General features: G+C 40.2%; 1 protein-coding gene across 4 annotated transcripts in view; it reads right to left on the bottom strand.

Annotated features, from left to right (window-relative positions):
* ZBTB20 (zinc finger and BTB domain containing 20) overlaps positions 1 to 16398 on the bottom strand; it is a 764386-nt gene that overhangs the window by 142492 nt on the left and 605496 nt on the right. For all 4 annotated transcript variants that reach the window (XM_042954830.1, XM_042954828.1, XM_042954831.1 and 1 more), the window contains one exon: positions 16336 to 16375. The gene's annotated coding sequence lies outside the window, so the exon portion shown is untranslated. The remainder of the gene's footprint in view (positions 1 to 16335; positions 16376 to 16398) is intronic.

The raw sequence follows: 16398 nt of genomic DNA on the forward strand, positions 1-16398 counted from the left end.
AGTTGCTACTTTTGAAGAGTGAAATGCTTTGAGGCTTTTAGGAGAATTTTAAGTAAATTAACTTAATGTTTTGGGAATTATGATTTGGGCATTATTAAAATATTATAATTGGCCATTGTTTCATAAATATAATTACAGGCCACCTTTTCAAACGGCCTTCTTAATAAGTCTTTCAATTTTTTATGGGTATGCTTAGTTGTCTCCCTAAAGTTATTCCATTTTCCAAAGCTTCTTACTGTCTGCACAAATGACAAATTGGCTCATGCTCATTGGCACAGGGAAAGAAGTAACTGCAAAGGTCACATAAGTAGGGATATGGCAGGCTTCAAGCACTGGAGGCCAAAGGCACCAGAAACACAGGCAGACAGCTTAAAATTGTCCTTTCTTATGTTTTTGCATTGTTTCTATATGGAAAATTACATTTCTCTGAGAGTATATGTGTAAATATGCATCTGCTAGTGTTTTGGCAACTCTAAGTTACCTAAATTAGTTTTGATCAACACTGTCGGATTTTTAAACCCACCAACGTAATAAAAGCGAGTTTAAAAAAACACAAACAAACCCTACAGTACATTGTGTGCTCTGCTGTTCTAAGCCTCAGCTTCAAGACAAAAGGAGAGTGAGACTTTGTCATTTGCTGGCTGTTAATAATCAAGAGAAGATCTGCCAGACAAGCTCTTCGAGGGCTCTGTCTGTCTGGACCAGGTATATACTGCAATACACAAAGGGCTTTGCAGGGGGAGAAAAATGAGTGTTCGTGGACAATGATGCAGCTTTCTTAATTAAGATTTTCATTACTGATACATACATTAAGTTCTGCAACTGCAAGAGCCAAAGCACTGTCATGTGCAGGTAGATGTCCCTGATTCCATCTTCAGGCAGTAAAGCTAAAACCTATTAAATGTGCACCCAGCAAATGTTGTGGGAGCCAGGAGAGATCCAGAAATATTTCTGTTGGAATGCAGAGAGGCCCATTAAAAGCAAATTTGTAATGCATCTAATAGGTACACAAAAAGCTTGTATCAATAGATTGGGTGTGCATGGGCGTATGTGTGTGCATGTGTTCCTGTATGGGACTGCTTTGAGGGCCTAAACCACAGACAAAAGTAGTTGTAGCTGACCTAGAAATAATCTCTATTTAAATACATCAATAGCTCAGGCCTTAAAAGGAACTTTGATCTTTAAGTTTTCCAATGCCTATTGTTAGGAAAGAAAATAAATGGCTGATTTGGGGTAGCTTTTGGAATATGGTGAAGACTCCTGTCCACAGCTGGCCCTGACTCTGTCCCTCTGGGTCACTCAGTCTATTTTCCCTGGATCCTCAGGCTGGTCCACAAGTCAGTGTGGTCTGCCAATGGGTGTACTGTTCCCATGAAATAATCTGACTGTGGTGTGGGGAAATCTTTCTTAGATCAAGTTATTTTTACAAAAAGAATTTTGCTAAGAGTTGAGAAGAACTAAATTCTGCACAGTCCTCAAAATGGATGAGTATCTACAGTGCATGTTTTTTATTTCATCTTAACTAAAGCCTAATTCATTTTAGGGTTGTTGCTACTGTTGATGTGCACAGTGCTCTGTTGTTTTTCTGGTTTCTAGTTGCATCCCTTCCTGTTTTAAAGTTCACATGCATTTGGGGGGCTATCCTCTCTGTCTCCTCACTAAAGAAGACCTTCATCTCTTGGTGATCCCAGACTAGAGAGGAGTGTGAGATGTCGCACTTCATGAAATTTAATTTTATTATAATAGTCAAAAAGTACACATTCGTTTCTTATTAGGTAAAAACATTTATCTGGAATTTAAATGTAATCCCCCATTTTCTAAGAAGGAATAAACCAGAATCCAACACCAAAAGGGCTCAAAAGGAATTCTTCCAAGTATTTTGGCTGTAGTTCTTTGTTGTTTGGGTAAAAGGGAAAAATTCCAAATAATAGTGGCCAAGAAGATTACTATTGGATTCCTGCACCAAGATTCAGATCTCTGAAGTAGTTTTCTGGATGTTGGTGTATGTTTCTGAAACTCTTTCCCTAGGTATATTAGAGAGCTAGGGCAGAGTGGTAAACACACTGCCCGCTGTGAGATGGCTGGCCTCTGAATATATTCTAGATGAGTGATGTTCATGACTGGAGGAGTAAGATGATGAAGAAATCAATTCTTTATATGTAGATGCATAGATAGTATGCAGACACCCTGTTAACAGATGCTTCATGCATTTTGGGAAAAGTAAATAGCATTACGATTCTTCCTAAAGGTTACCAAAAAGTACTGTTATAAAACTGGTTAGAGGAGTACGTGGAAGCTGTTGGTGAAGAACCAATATAGTAGACATTATCCAAGGCTTGTGATGATGTGAAAAAAAGAAGAGGAAAAAAATCCCAGAAGAGGATTTTAATTGCAGATTTCCCATTACTTCTCTTATGTGTCCTAGACTTTCTTGTAAGGACCAGACCAAAGGACATTGTTAAAGGATTTATGTGTACCTTTTCCTCAAATTCTCTCATGAGACACATGCTTCCCTTACTCGAAATACAGAGTCAATTTTAATTTAGAGGTGATAGTTATTTTCTACATACCCAAAATCCTAGAAATTTACAAGGGGGTACTAAATATGGAATCCATTTTTGCCTACTAAAGTGTGAGGGGTAAGGTGGCCCACTCTAAATAATTACCTGGAAAATGATTCTCTGGGATAAGGAAGTTATGCCCGATTTGTTGTCAGTGTGCCCACATTAGGAGAAATGAGGAATTAGAAAGAGGCTAGAGAAAGAATACATAAAAGAAGAATTTAATGGAAAAAAATCTTAATTTTATCACCACAAAGATTTCTTGTAGAAGATGCCTCTGCAAGTGCCCTAGTAGAAAACTTCTTTGAAGTAGATTGTGTAGGTACGACATAGATATAGGTGGAGATAGAGATGACAGAGGTAGAGATAGAGATAGAGATAGAGATAGAGATAGAGATAGAGACAGAAAGAGATAGAGATAGAAAGAGATAGAGATAGAGATAGAGATATCCCTCCCCAGCTTTGAACAGGCAACCACGATGTTTGGGAAAGAAAAGAGAAGGGTGAGAAAGAACAAGAGAGATACTCATAATATTAATTAATAGCACTCAACCTTAATCATGTCCTCATTTGGCCTCTGAGTATAAGCTATGTTGTAGAGGCAGGTGTATAATAGGTGAAGTTTTCTAAGGGCATAAGAAAGCCAGACATTCAGCACTCTGAGCCCTGGGTACACTGAGCTAGCTGTATGGCCTCTAACAGCACCAGGCACTACTGACAACCTGGCTCTTAACCATATCCTTCCTCCCACCTCCTGGGGAGTTAGACTGTTCAGGTAGAGAACAAGCTGCTAACTAGGCCCAGTTCCTACCGCTCACCTTAGCTTGTGGTTGGCCTAACGGGGCTTCCATACAATGTTTGACATGTTTTGCCTCTATTTCTTTCTGGACACTGTCTAAGGATTTAAGGCACACAAGACTTCCTTGTACAAAGTTGTTTGCCAAAGACGGACAAAGAATGCCTTGGAGTACATGCCATCCCTTATCATCTGCAAATGAAATTCTTGTGCTGAAAGAATGCTCCAGTTACCACTCAGAACAGTTGTGTACAACTCCTGCTCCTCTGAAAGACTCAGGGAACTCACTCCCAGATTCCAGACGCTCACTCCCTATCCCAAAACGCAGGGAAGACGCCCTGTCACAGTTTGTACTGTGGAAGCAGAGGCTGATGCTGTCAGTGTGGCATTTCTGCCTCTCCAGTGTCTTTCACTTTCCCTGAAGTTGCTGAAAAATATTCCATGTCATTAAGTATGTAGCAATACACATGGGAGTCAGAAAGAGAGAGGGAAAGGTGGAGGACATTGATGACATGGCCTCTAGCACTTTATTTATGAGAACATCCAGAAATCTCTATCTACATCTGGTAGAAGAATAGTGTCAATTCTGCCCTGGAGACATGGATCAGGCAATGTTGCCAGTGTGTATTTTTCCCTTCCCAATAATTTACTGATTTTGGAGTCTGATGGCAGAACGCAGATGATCATTTTTACACTCATGTGAGTGAACAATTAGCTTGCCTCAATGGGGGATGGCAATACCAAATAAATATAAATAATATGAATATGAATATGAATATGAATATGAATATAAATATAAATATAAATATAAATATAAATATAAAAAGTGTAATCAAGAGAAGTACCAACCGTCCCCCACCCAGAGACTCCTCAGGTTCCCTGACTGGTGCTTTGCTCCCCACCGTATTTCCCAGGCAGTGAGGGTTGGTGATGCCCCTGGGGAAAAGGAAACAGTGTTGGAGGTGTGCTCGCAGGACTTTGGGGAGCACTGCCTTTGCAGTGAAGAATGAGGCTAAGCAGCTAAACGTGTTAGACTGCTCGTTTGCCCTTCCGAATTTCTATTGTGTCATTCACCTTTTCATTGTTAATTTACAACCACTCTTAAAATATTAGGGATAGGTCACAATTTTTCCCAGTTAAATTTTTTTTTCTACCACAGTGATTTTTATTTTCATGTAATTACAATTTAATATATTTTCTTTAAGTTTTTAGGCTTTGGTTTCATGCCTGGAAAAAGCATCCCATACCCCCAACATGAAAATATTCACTTATATGCAAAAAGCACAAAAATTGGCATTTGCCAAATTAGTGAAGATGCAGGGAAATGGGAAGTGTCTTTTTTCATTGGTGGAGGTATAACTTGATACATATGTACTGGAGGACAGTTTAGCAATAGATAAATTTTACTTTCATGGTTCCACTACTAGAAATTTATCCAAAGTAGATAATCAGGACAGGGCTTTTTAAAAATGTATGTGTGTATAAAGACAGTTATTGTAGCATTGTTTAGTTAGACAAAAAGTCCAAATATCCTAAATGTCCATCAATAGGTGATTGACTAAATAAATTATCCATAGAGTACAGTGTAGCTATCAAAAAGATAATGTAGATGTATATTTATGAAATGAAAAATGCTTATTACAATGTTGAGTAAAAAAGCAGATTAGAGAGTAAGCAGCTCTTCCTTTCATTTTGGAAAGAAAAAGACAAAGAGAAAGAAAAAGAGACAGATGAATCGGTAAGTATGGAAATGTATTTCCTAAAGCGTTAATCATGGTTGTCTTTGTGGAGTGAGATTTTGAATGAATTTTATGTTCTTCTTTGTATATCATCATTGTAACAAATGCAAACAAAACTAAGTGTATACTCTAGAACTAAAAATCAGAATTTTATTTTGAGGGTAAGAGAGCTTATATAAACCCTGTAACAGCTACTTAAAAATTCAAATATGAGTTTGATAGTCATTAGTGATTAGTGTCTCTCTTAAAAGGATGACATCATTGCCTCTCCACTCTCTTGATCGGTGACATCAGTGCCTGCCTCAACATTCCTTCGAGTTGGACAATTCCAGGTGATACAATGTAGTTCTTGCCATATAGGACTTTAAAACTGAAATACTGGAAATAACCCAAATATCTATATCGAGGGCACAGCTCGGTAAATTCCAGGGGGTTGCATGATTGATAAAAAAACTATTCGGATATTACAGTGGCATTTATAAAGAGTTTGTAATTATACCAGTAAGCACTTATATAATATTTAATTAAAAATGGGATACAACTCTACACATACAATGTATGCCCAATTATGTTAAAATCCAGAGAAGAGACTAGAAGGTGATCTGAAAAATTATTAATAATAGTTGTTTCTGTATAGTGGCATTATAGATGTTTTCTCTATACTCTATACTTTCTTAATATTTTACAGTATGTGGGAATTGTAGAGTCATGAAAGAAGTAAATATTAAAAAAATACAGCTGCTTTGCTCAACAGCTGCCAAATTCTACCCCAGATGTAGCTGCAATTTAGTTTTGAGTCAAATGGCCCTAATGTCATTTCCTAGAGGAATCTAGCTAGCATAATGGAATGTGTTCAAATAAAGGAAAACTACCATTGCTACCACCTCTTTCTGTTACCATTTTATAATGCTCAGAATAAATCTGAGTAAGGAACCCTACTTCTACTGGAAATTAGGAATTTCCACATTCTCCAGTTCATGTCTTAGGTTGCCAGAAGCTGGATTTAATTATTCTCTAGTACTCTGGTATGTCTCCAGGTTTGGAAGCTGCTTTGGGGAGGCTGTGGATGTAGGCCACCACTAGAAACGGAGGCTCAATTATTCATTTTGAATGGGGGTTCCTCTGAAAAACAGGATGGGCTGTTAATATAAGATCTTCTGTAGTTAGTTTCCTTTCCTTCACTACCTTCCCTCCTCCTTCCTTCCCTTTTTCTTCTCTTCCTCCTCTTGCCTACCCACTCTTCCTCTCTCTCTCCCTCTTTTAAATAAATAGCCTTTCTGTACAGTTAGATGCCAGTTCTTAACATTTAGAGAAAATTCACACAGTACTAACATCACACTTCAAATAGATCATCTAATTGTTCCTAAATGATCATATTTTAGCAAAATGATGATGGGAGAAGTCAGAATTGTCACTCACATGTTTATGATGCATGTTAGAGGCTTGGCAATAAGGCAGGCAGTAGATATTTTTTGAGAAAGCAAGAAAGTAACTAGGTAATGCCAGGGTGGGAGGAAGGAGCAGCCAGAAGAAAGAAGGAATGGCATGGGTTTCTGTGTCTTTTGATAAAAGTTATCTAACCATGTGTTCCTGGACTTTTGGACCAAATGGCAACCTCCAAACTTCCCTACACTATGAGCTATTTTAGGGCAGGGAATTGTGCCTTATTCACCTCTGTTTTTTTTCTGTATGCAATACAGTGCTTCGTGTAATGTAGGTGCTCCCTAGATACTTGGAGAACTGAACTGAGCCTTTTTCCTGCCCTTTTATTTTGGCCTCAGCTAGAAAGAAAGAAAGAAAGAAAGAAAGAAAGAAAGAAAGAAAGAAAGAGAAGGAGGGAGGGAGGAAGGAAGGAAGGAAGGAAGGAAGGAAGGAAGGAAGGAAGAAGGAAGGAAGGAAGAAAGGAAGAAAGAGAGAAAGAAACTAAAACCCCTAAATCTTTACACACGTACTGGGTAAAACCCCATTTGAATTTGAACTCAGGTACTCATCTTTCTACACTGCCACTTTGGTCAATGAATTGCTGGAGAAAATCACCCAAGACAGATGGATATCAATATTAACCCTCCAGACTCACCTAGGCCTTCCATATTGCCAAGGAGAATGCTCCTAGGTTGCTCTGGTCAACTTAGTGTCCCATTTGTCCCAAGAACTATTTTAAACTTTCACTTTCCTCAAATCTCCACCTCACTTATTCTTAGCAGGACCCTGACCCCCAGGAGCTATCATTTGAGAAACCACTCAGCCTCTCAGTATGTGGCACACATCTGCCCCCATCCTTTCCTTTTTCTTTCTTTAGCGGTAGAAGAGATGTGCGTCCTCCCATCCCTCATTTATGCTCAGGATTCCATGTCTCTAGGCTTACCAGGAATCTTACATTACTAATCATCCCAACCTCTTCTCCCTTCCATAAACTGAATCTCTCCTCTCTACTGTATGCTTCCCATATGCATACAAAAATACCAATATTTCCATTTTTCTCCAATCTTCTGACTTCACTGTCTCCTTCCCAAAGCATGACTCTAGCTCATTTTCCTTTATAGTAAAGCTTCTAAGAGTTATCCACATTTGCTCTCTATTTCTTTACCTCTCACTCTTTCCCCATACCATTACAAACAGGTTATTGCTTCTACCACTTCAACAAAACAGCTTTTGCCAGAGTCAACAGCAACCTCCACATTAACATACTAAATGCAATTTTCAGTCTCTGACTGACTTCTCAGCAGCATGTCTTACTACAGACCACGCTGTTCAAAATGCTCTCTTCTCTTGACGTGTGTGCCAATGTTTTCTGGTTTTCCTACTATCTCCTTAGCTGTTCCTTCCGAGAGTGTTTCACAGCCTCATTTTTTTTCTACCCGCTGATTAAATATTAAGAGTTCTTCAAGTCTTGGTTTGGGCTTTCTTCTCTATGGAACCCTGTTTCCTAGGCAGTATCATCCCTGCCGACAGCCTTATTTGCTTTCACTCTACTTCTAACATCCAATTGTGTATATTAACCTGCCTATTCAATATGCTCAGTTATCTTTACCAGAAATGCCTCACACTAGATATCTCAAAAACAGACCGTGTAATCTTCCCTCAATTCCCATTCTCCTTTGGTATTTCACATAACTGTGAGTGGCACCAACCTCCATACAGTTTTATGAGCATAAACCAGTAGTCACGGTTGCTCTTTCTCTCTCCTCCATCTCCCATATCCAGCCCATGAGAACATCCTGTATGTCTTGCTTCTGTATTATCTCTTGGTTCCATTTATTTTTCTTCCATTCCCAGTAATTGCCCTAGTCTATCTCTTGTCTGTTATACTATAATAGCCTCCTTATTTTTGCTCCTGTGAAACCATTCACAACGATGGACTAGTTTGAGCTTTTTTGTTTTTAAATTTTAATTTTACGATTATTGCAGATTAATATGCAGTTGTAAGAGATAATACAGAGAGATCTGGTATACCCTTTACCCAGTCTCACCCAATAGCGACATCTTACATAACTATAGTACAATATCACAATCAGGAGATTGACCTTGGTTTTATAATGGTACAATCTACCCATCTTATTCAGATTTCACCAGTTTTATATGCACTTCGAGTGTGTTTAGTTCAGTGCAACTGTATCTCTTATGTAGTTTTGCATGATCACCACTATAGTGGAGATACAGAATAGTGCCATCGTGAGGCTATCTTGTGCTACCTTTTGACAGCCATTGGCAGCTCCATCTCTTCCCCACTCCTTAACCTTTGCCAACCACTAATCTGTTCTCCATCTTTATAGTTTTTTTGTTTTAAGGATGCCATATAAATAGAATCATAAAGTATAGAATCATAAAGTATAGAATCATAAAGTATATAATAAAAAAAAGATTGGCTTTTTCTCACTCAGCATCATACCTTTGTGATTAATCCAAGTTGTTGTATGTATCAAGGGATACCCTTTAATGCTAAGTAGTATTCCATGGTATGGATATACCACAGTTTGTTGAAACACTTGCTCATTGAAGGTAATTTGGGTTGTTTCCAGTCTGGGGATATTATGAATAAAGCTGTTACAAACATTCGTGTACAGGTTGTTGTGTGGATGTTTCCATCTGTCTGCAATAAATGTGCAAGAGTAGCACAATCATTTTAGAATACAAAATTGGGGCTCCTGGGTGGCAATTAAGCATCTGACTCTTGATCTCAGCTCAGGTCATGATCTCACAGTTTGTGAAACAGCCCCACGTTGGGCTCGGCACTGACAGCATGGAGCCTGCTTGGGACTCCCTCTCTCTCTCTCTCTCTCTCTCTCTCTCTCTGCCCCTCCCCTGCTTTCTCTATCAAAATAAATAAATAAACTTAAAAAATAGAATATAAATTGATCATGGCACATTCCTTCTTAAGTTTTCTTTTTCTTAGGGAGGTCTTTAATACAGCCTACAAAGATGCTGACATCCTTATATGTCTTTTCAACCTCAGCCTGAGCTGCTCTTCCCTTCATTCTCTCTATACAGCTCTATTTGATGCCTTCACCTATGCTGTGCCCTCTCCTTGGAAACCTCTACCACCACCTAATCTCACTTCTTGTTTTTCATCTTCAGATGGTAGCTCAAATGTCACTTACCAGGGAAGGTCCTTGTGAACTCCTAGACTCACTTAGATTCCCCTCTTCTATTTGCTCTTAGAGCCCCTGGAACTTATATTTCATAGGGGCAAGCACAGTTTGTAATTACAAGTTCTTTTGTGTGACCATTTGATTAGCATGCCTTCCATCCCCTAGACTGTAAGTCGAGTAGGGCAGCGGCCATATCTGTTTTGCTTTCCATTATCTTCAGCATTTAGTAGACATTCACTTTGTGTTTGATCAAATTTGGCCAAGGACTTTAAGACAGATAGTCTTGTATTCAAATTCTATCTTTATCACTCACTAGGCATTCTTGAAAAAAATTACTCAAACATGCTAAATCTCTGTTTCATCTTCAAAATTAGGATCACAATAGCATCTACCTAATGACTAGCTCTAAAGGTTAAATCAGGTAGCTGTTAAGAGTATTTTGTCCAGTGCCTAAAATAAGTCAAGCACTCAACACATGCTAATTCTTACTGTGATTATTAGTTTAACTAAAGACAGGATTTTTCTATATTTTTTCCCAATGAGGTTTTAGTCCATTATCTTAATTTCTTGCCTGTGTCCTGGGGTTCTGATTCAGGTAACTTTGAGACTCTAAAAAGAAACCCTCAGTTTAGATCTCCAATAATCCTATGGCTACAGGCTCCAACCCAAGGCATGTCTCCTTAGATGGTACCTTTTTGGCTATGGTTCACATTTTCATCTCACTCAGTACTTCCTTCTCTTGCTTTCCAGACCGTGCATCAGGGGGCTGGCTGGAATGCCTCTTCCCAACTCCTAGTGTTCAGAAGGAAGTTTTCTGAACATAACTTGTCTCTGCCTCATTCCTTACAGTTCCCCATGGAGGTGAATCATCTTGTGGATAAGATTGCTCTTGCTCCATGTCTCTTAATTAGGGGAACTGAGATTGAGGTTTGTAACAGCAGGAGTTTAGCCTCTTTCTCTTTCTTTTCCTACAATGGGAGTTAGTAACCTGGAAGAGCATTGATCTTATGCTGATTCAATTTTCCTTTGGGAGGGCTTTTTCAAAGTATAGATAGAAGGGAAGGGAGTCAACGAGCCCATTTTACCTCTCATCCATCCTACATCTTTCAACCAAGCCTTACCAAAAATTTTTGGTCCCTAGGTTATAAGTTCTTTTGTCTTATTTTTCAATGGGTTTAGAACTTGAGTGGGAAAGAGCCGTGCCATTTATTGGACCCATTCAAAGATTCCAAAACTTAGGTTTATTCTTTTGTTTGAAATATCATTTTTTTTTTGCTCTTCATCATTTTTTTTTTTTATTCTAGCCATTTTTCAAGACCCAGCAAAATCATATTTTACATGAAACTTTCCAACCCTCAAGGCTCTCTTTCATGAATGAAATCCTATAGTACTTACTGGACTGTATCATTTGTTTTGGAACTGTCACTTATTGTCTTATATGCATATGGAATACTCAACAGTATAACTTCTTTTGCTAATCCAATTTTGAGTTCCTTAAGAGCAAGCAAGGGCAATGTCTTAGATTTATGTTTTAACCCCATACTAAACACAATTCTTTGTATTTAGTAAGTGCTTAATAATATCTCACAGGATGATTGTGCTTGAAGCTGGCCCACTGACCAAGCTGTGGTTTGAAGGATCAAGTTACAATTAATATGGGTTAGTGGCTGGATAGTTTCTGAAGGGGTGGTCGCAGTGGCTAAAGGGGGGAAAAAGGTTAATATGAGTATGTCCCTGAGATGTGTATCAGCACAAGTCTGGATACATATAGGTAGTGAAGCTTAATCTTGTTATGTGCTGAGTTTTCATCTTGATAATATATTCCCCTATTTTCCTTTATGAAAAACATAGTATACTCATGGTCTGATAGGTAGAAGGCTAAGAGAAATGCAAGCAGAGGGAAGCAATGCTCCTAGGTGTGGTAGGCTGGTCTGTAGTGTGTTTTGATTCTCTGAATTAGTTAAAAGATTGAAAAAAAAAAACCGCCACTACTACCTCAGGAAAAAAAAATTAGAAGGAAGGGTCCTGAAAATGGTATCTGAGCAATGAAAGACAGTGAATATTTTAAAGATCACTGAATTTAATTTATTCAACCTAAATGCATAAAAGTACAGGTGGGAACATTATTTATGCAGGTATATGCAAATCACTTTATAAAATAGGCAAAGCCCTTCTGCTTTTTATAAGTTGCCAAGGTGGTTCCTGATATTTTAAAAGCTATGCACCTTTAATGTAATTTCCTAAGAGTTGGAATCCCTCTGTTGGAATCACAGTCATTGTCAGAGTGAGTATGTATATTTTTCTTTCCTCTGGGACTTCTACAAGGCTCTCACAACCATCACAAAAAGGGTGGTTTCCACAGAGATATGACTGGAAAAATCTCTTGGAAGTCACTGAGGAGCAAGTCACAATGTTCAAAGCAGAGAACAGGGCCTTTGAAAACATGAACCCATCTGACCTCTTGAATTTAGTACAGTGAATTCCTGAGCTCTGAAACATGGGGCCCGGCTGTGCATGCCATATTGGTGCTATAAGACTGGCAGTAGGTTGGCTGTGGCATGGTCTATTTCAAACTCCTTCACAGTGCCCAGTGTTGCATGTTCCCAGATGACATTTGGTTGGCAGAAGCTGGGCTTCCAAAGCTGGCAGTCTGGAATGCAGCCCACTATGTTTTGACAAACACATAATTGACCATCTGATCACCAGCCTACAGTCTACACTCAGGTCACTGGGGGGACCTGGGCTTTCAATAGGTCCCTACTCCTCATCTTGTTCATCTTCTCAAACCTTTCTCCAGAAAGCAATATAGAGAAGACTTAAACACACCCACACATACCCTCCCATTTGCAAAGAGAACATGGTCCATGAAACATAAGCTGTTGAAAATTTCCTTTAAATTGTCCTGGCAGCCCAAAGTGAACAAGAGAAAAGCACATTTATGGTGAACTCTAATTCAGAAAGAAGGAAGAGACATACCGAACTGTTTCAACACCAGCAGTATATATGTTGCCATTCAGTTCAATGGCTTGGAACTTCTTAGAAAAGGACAGTATAGACAAATGATAGGAAGTTGGGTATTGCTTGGCTGTAGGGGGACATTACTGAGAAATTGTTTCATTTTCAGGTGAAAGAAGGGAAAAGCGGGACATTGGAAATGGCTTCTTCCTTATCTGCCTGACACTCCCCCAAATTTACTATGGAAAAAGAGTCACACATCTCTGGAGACCAGCAGGCAGCATCTCAGAGTGAGGTCAGATTCAAATTCAGGTCTCCTTTGGAGCTCCTGTAAAGAGTGTTTTGGCCTGAAATTTGGCCCCACATAACACATCAACCTTTCTCCTAGAAGGCAGGGACTGTGCACTGGGCCAAGATATGCTGGCATCATGCAGATGTCAGTGTCTATGTCAACACTACCAGATAGCCTCTCTTCTTCGCTCCCACCCCCACTGTACAGTCCGGGCCCTTTGTTTTCACTTGTGACCCGGTCTCCCTTTTCCCAATCAGCCATCTCTACATAGCCAGAGCACTCTTTGCTTAAAATTCTTCAAAGCCTCTTCAAGCCTGCAGCATCACATCTAAACTCCCCTGCATGGCTGACAAGACCCTCCGCAATCTGCCTCCTATCCACTTTCCAGCCTCATCTCCCAGGCTCCCCTTTCAACCACCATGTTCCGGCCATACTAAGCTACTGTCCTCTGGAGCAGGCTGCTGCTCGACACTCTTGACTTTGTAAATGCTCTTGCTTTTTTCGTGATTGTGATGCCCTTTTCTTTTCCTTCCCCTACACTGACTTGGCAAACTGCAATTCATTCTGTAGACTTTTAGATCCAGCTTGCAAGTGGGCACTCCTTTCTCTTTGCTCCTTGTTACACCTTTGTACCATCTCCTTGCTCCTCTTGTTACATCTGGTTTATGCCTCCATTCCAGTGTCCATCACATGCTGTAGCCTTATTTACTATTTACTATTATACTACTATTTACTTATTTACTATTTATCACCCCTACCAGACCGTGAGATTCTTAGCAATAGGGAGCATTTCTTATTTATCTTGGAGTTCCAGGAATGACGCACAATAACTAGCTTTCCATAAATGTTTGTTGACTGAAAACTGAATAAAGAGCTGTGCATGATAATTAATCAAAATGAAGCCAAGCAGTAGCGTTAGCCTCTATAAGCTAAGCATGGAGCCTATTAGCAATCTAAGGAAGGCAGAAGATCGCAGCAGTAAGGCACTTTCTGGCGGTTCTCACAGGGTGAAAGGAAGAATGAGGGATAGAGAGTGTGATGGAGGAATGTCTCGTTAGCAGAGAATGCCACTGAGGCAGTGAATTTGCAGCCTTTTCAACACGGGAGTTTTCAATACCGGAAGGTTTTGTTCTGAGAATGAATCTGAGTCTGAATCGTGGAGAGGTCTAATTTATAATAACCTGGTTTCTCAAATAGGCTCAGTCTGTGCTACCTGCTTCCAGGCAGCGTGGCAGGTTACGGCAGGCTCCTCTTTGTTTCTGCTAAAGAGTAACGGAATAGAAAACTCTTGGGGGGGAACATCTGGAAGCTGTTCAGTTCCCATTGAAATCTGTGTCAAATCCGGATTGGGACTTTGGACTAAATGCAGTGCCAGGGAGAGAAGGCAGCATTCTGCACCTGTCTGGAGAAGGCCATTGAAGAGGCACTAGGAGCTAGAAGCGCTGGGGAGATAATGTTCTGATCTGTTCCCAGGAACTTTTCTTTTCCCTTTGATAGGTATCTGGGGCACCACCCCTGGAGCCATCAGCTGTGTCTGTGGGGCACTTGAGGACAGCAGGGCTATCACAGGCCCTGTCACCCTTGAAAGAAAAGCAGTCTTGGGATTTGGAACAACCCAAGCAAGCATGAAGCCTGGCCCAGGGGTGGGACAAGGTTAGGGGGTACAGGAGTGGGCTATCAGCCCCATTACAGGTCATTCTCCCAGCTTTCTTTATCTCTGGTTAAAAATTAGGATCTCTCTAGAAGCTGCCTGATTAATGGTGGAGGTATCATAGAATCAGTTTCACATTTTCTTATGAGCCAGAAACAGCCTTTCAATTACGTTTTTATCTCAAAGGTCTCCCCCTCGATTTCTAATCTGTGACACAGGTCTCCAGTCCCCTGTACTGCTTGTGTCTGAGGCTTGCCCTACGGTGCTGACGTCATAATAGCTGAGCCGTGCGGGCAGGAGTGCACTGTGCTGACTCATCCCCAGTGATGTGAGGATTAATGCCTTGTCTAACACGGAGCTATTCTGTGAACTGTTTTTACACAAAAGAACTGTAACAAAAATGATTTGCCAGTCAGAGGACTAGAAATATGCAGTGCTAGGTAACTGAAGGAGGGACACGGAAACACAAAGTGGTAACCAGAAGCATGTACATTCACACCCTCCAAAGCATTGACAGACCCGCTCTATCAACATGGAGAATAAGGAATAACAAGACCTGTCAGGGACAGGGAGGATCCGGCCCTGCTATATAAATGCATTACACACAGCACCCGTCGTCCTTGGGGAGTTTCACCAATCTCCTTTCTCTGTCAAACGGCTGTCACTTTGGACTTTAGTCTTAGTGTCCGTCCTTGGGGGGGATTCTGCTCCCTTAAGTGTATCTGCAACATGCCTCTAGGAATGTTAGTGGAAGCCACACATGTGCAAGAGAGCCATGGGACCCCCTTTCTGTGCAAATGAGGACCACACAAGAAACACCTCGGAGAAGTCAGTGAGGCAGGACAGAATGTTGTGAATCAGGGACAGTGTTCACCAGAGAGGGAGAAGCAGCTGGGAAGATCTGATGCTTATTTATCACAGAAGGTGACTGCCACCACCTGTAGCGTGTCTTGGGCAGTGTCTCATGCAGTGGGTGACTATGATTATTTGGGTTCACTGCCACAGAATCTCTTTCAAGCAGCCCAAGGTAAAAACTTATCCAACACATTCGATGCAGCCTGATTTGGGCTTTAAATAATAAATGTTCTCTCTTTTCATCTGAAATCAAGTTTTCTCTCTTGTTTTTTCTCCTTTTTCAAATGACTCCCCACCTTTTTTGAAAAAGGATGGTACCTTCTATAAACCTCTCGGCAGATGTAATCCTGGCTTTCTCTCTCTTTTTTTTCCCCCTGGACTTGTGATTACACACACAACTTTAGCCTAAATGGGTCAAGCCTTATAGTTCACTCTTGCACTTCTTAGTAAAAGGGTATGGAAATTTTGTCCATAAATGAAAGATGTGATGTAGAAGTTGAAATTAAAAACTACGGGATGTAGACATGGGTATATAGCTGATGAATAAATAATTGCCCATTGATTGACAGTGGAGCAAAAGCCCAACTATTGCTGATATCTGACTGAAGAATGCAGGCTATGGTTTAGAGGAGCAGTGACTTCTGCAAACAGCAGCTGCCGCTGAGAAAAATGCAGTCTTTATGTAGTCCAACGCCCAGGCCCTGGGCTTTCCAGCTCCCTCATGGATGGCAACTACTACCAGCACCAACAGCATCAATTTCAAACCCAAAGTAAGCTAATACATAGTGAAGAAGCGCTGGAAACCACAACAAAGTCAACCAGAAACCATGCCAATAAAGATCTGAATTTCCCAAATATGACACTTTATGGAAAAGTAAAGAAACCACTTTTACTTACAGAAAGAGAAGGGGCAGGCCACAGACTGATGGTCAAGGAACTGAAAAACAAAAACAAGGAATT

This window comes from Panthera leo, chromosome C2 (assembly GCF_018350215.1).
Source record: "Panthera leo isolate Ple1 chromosome C2, P.leo_Ple1_pat1.1, whole genome shotgun sequence".
In the NCBI taxonomy this organism is placed as follows: Eukaryota; Metazoa; Chordata; class Mammalia; order Carnivora; family Felidae; genus Panthera; species Panthera leo.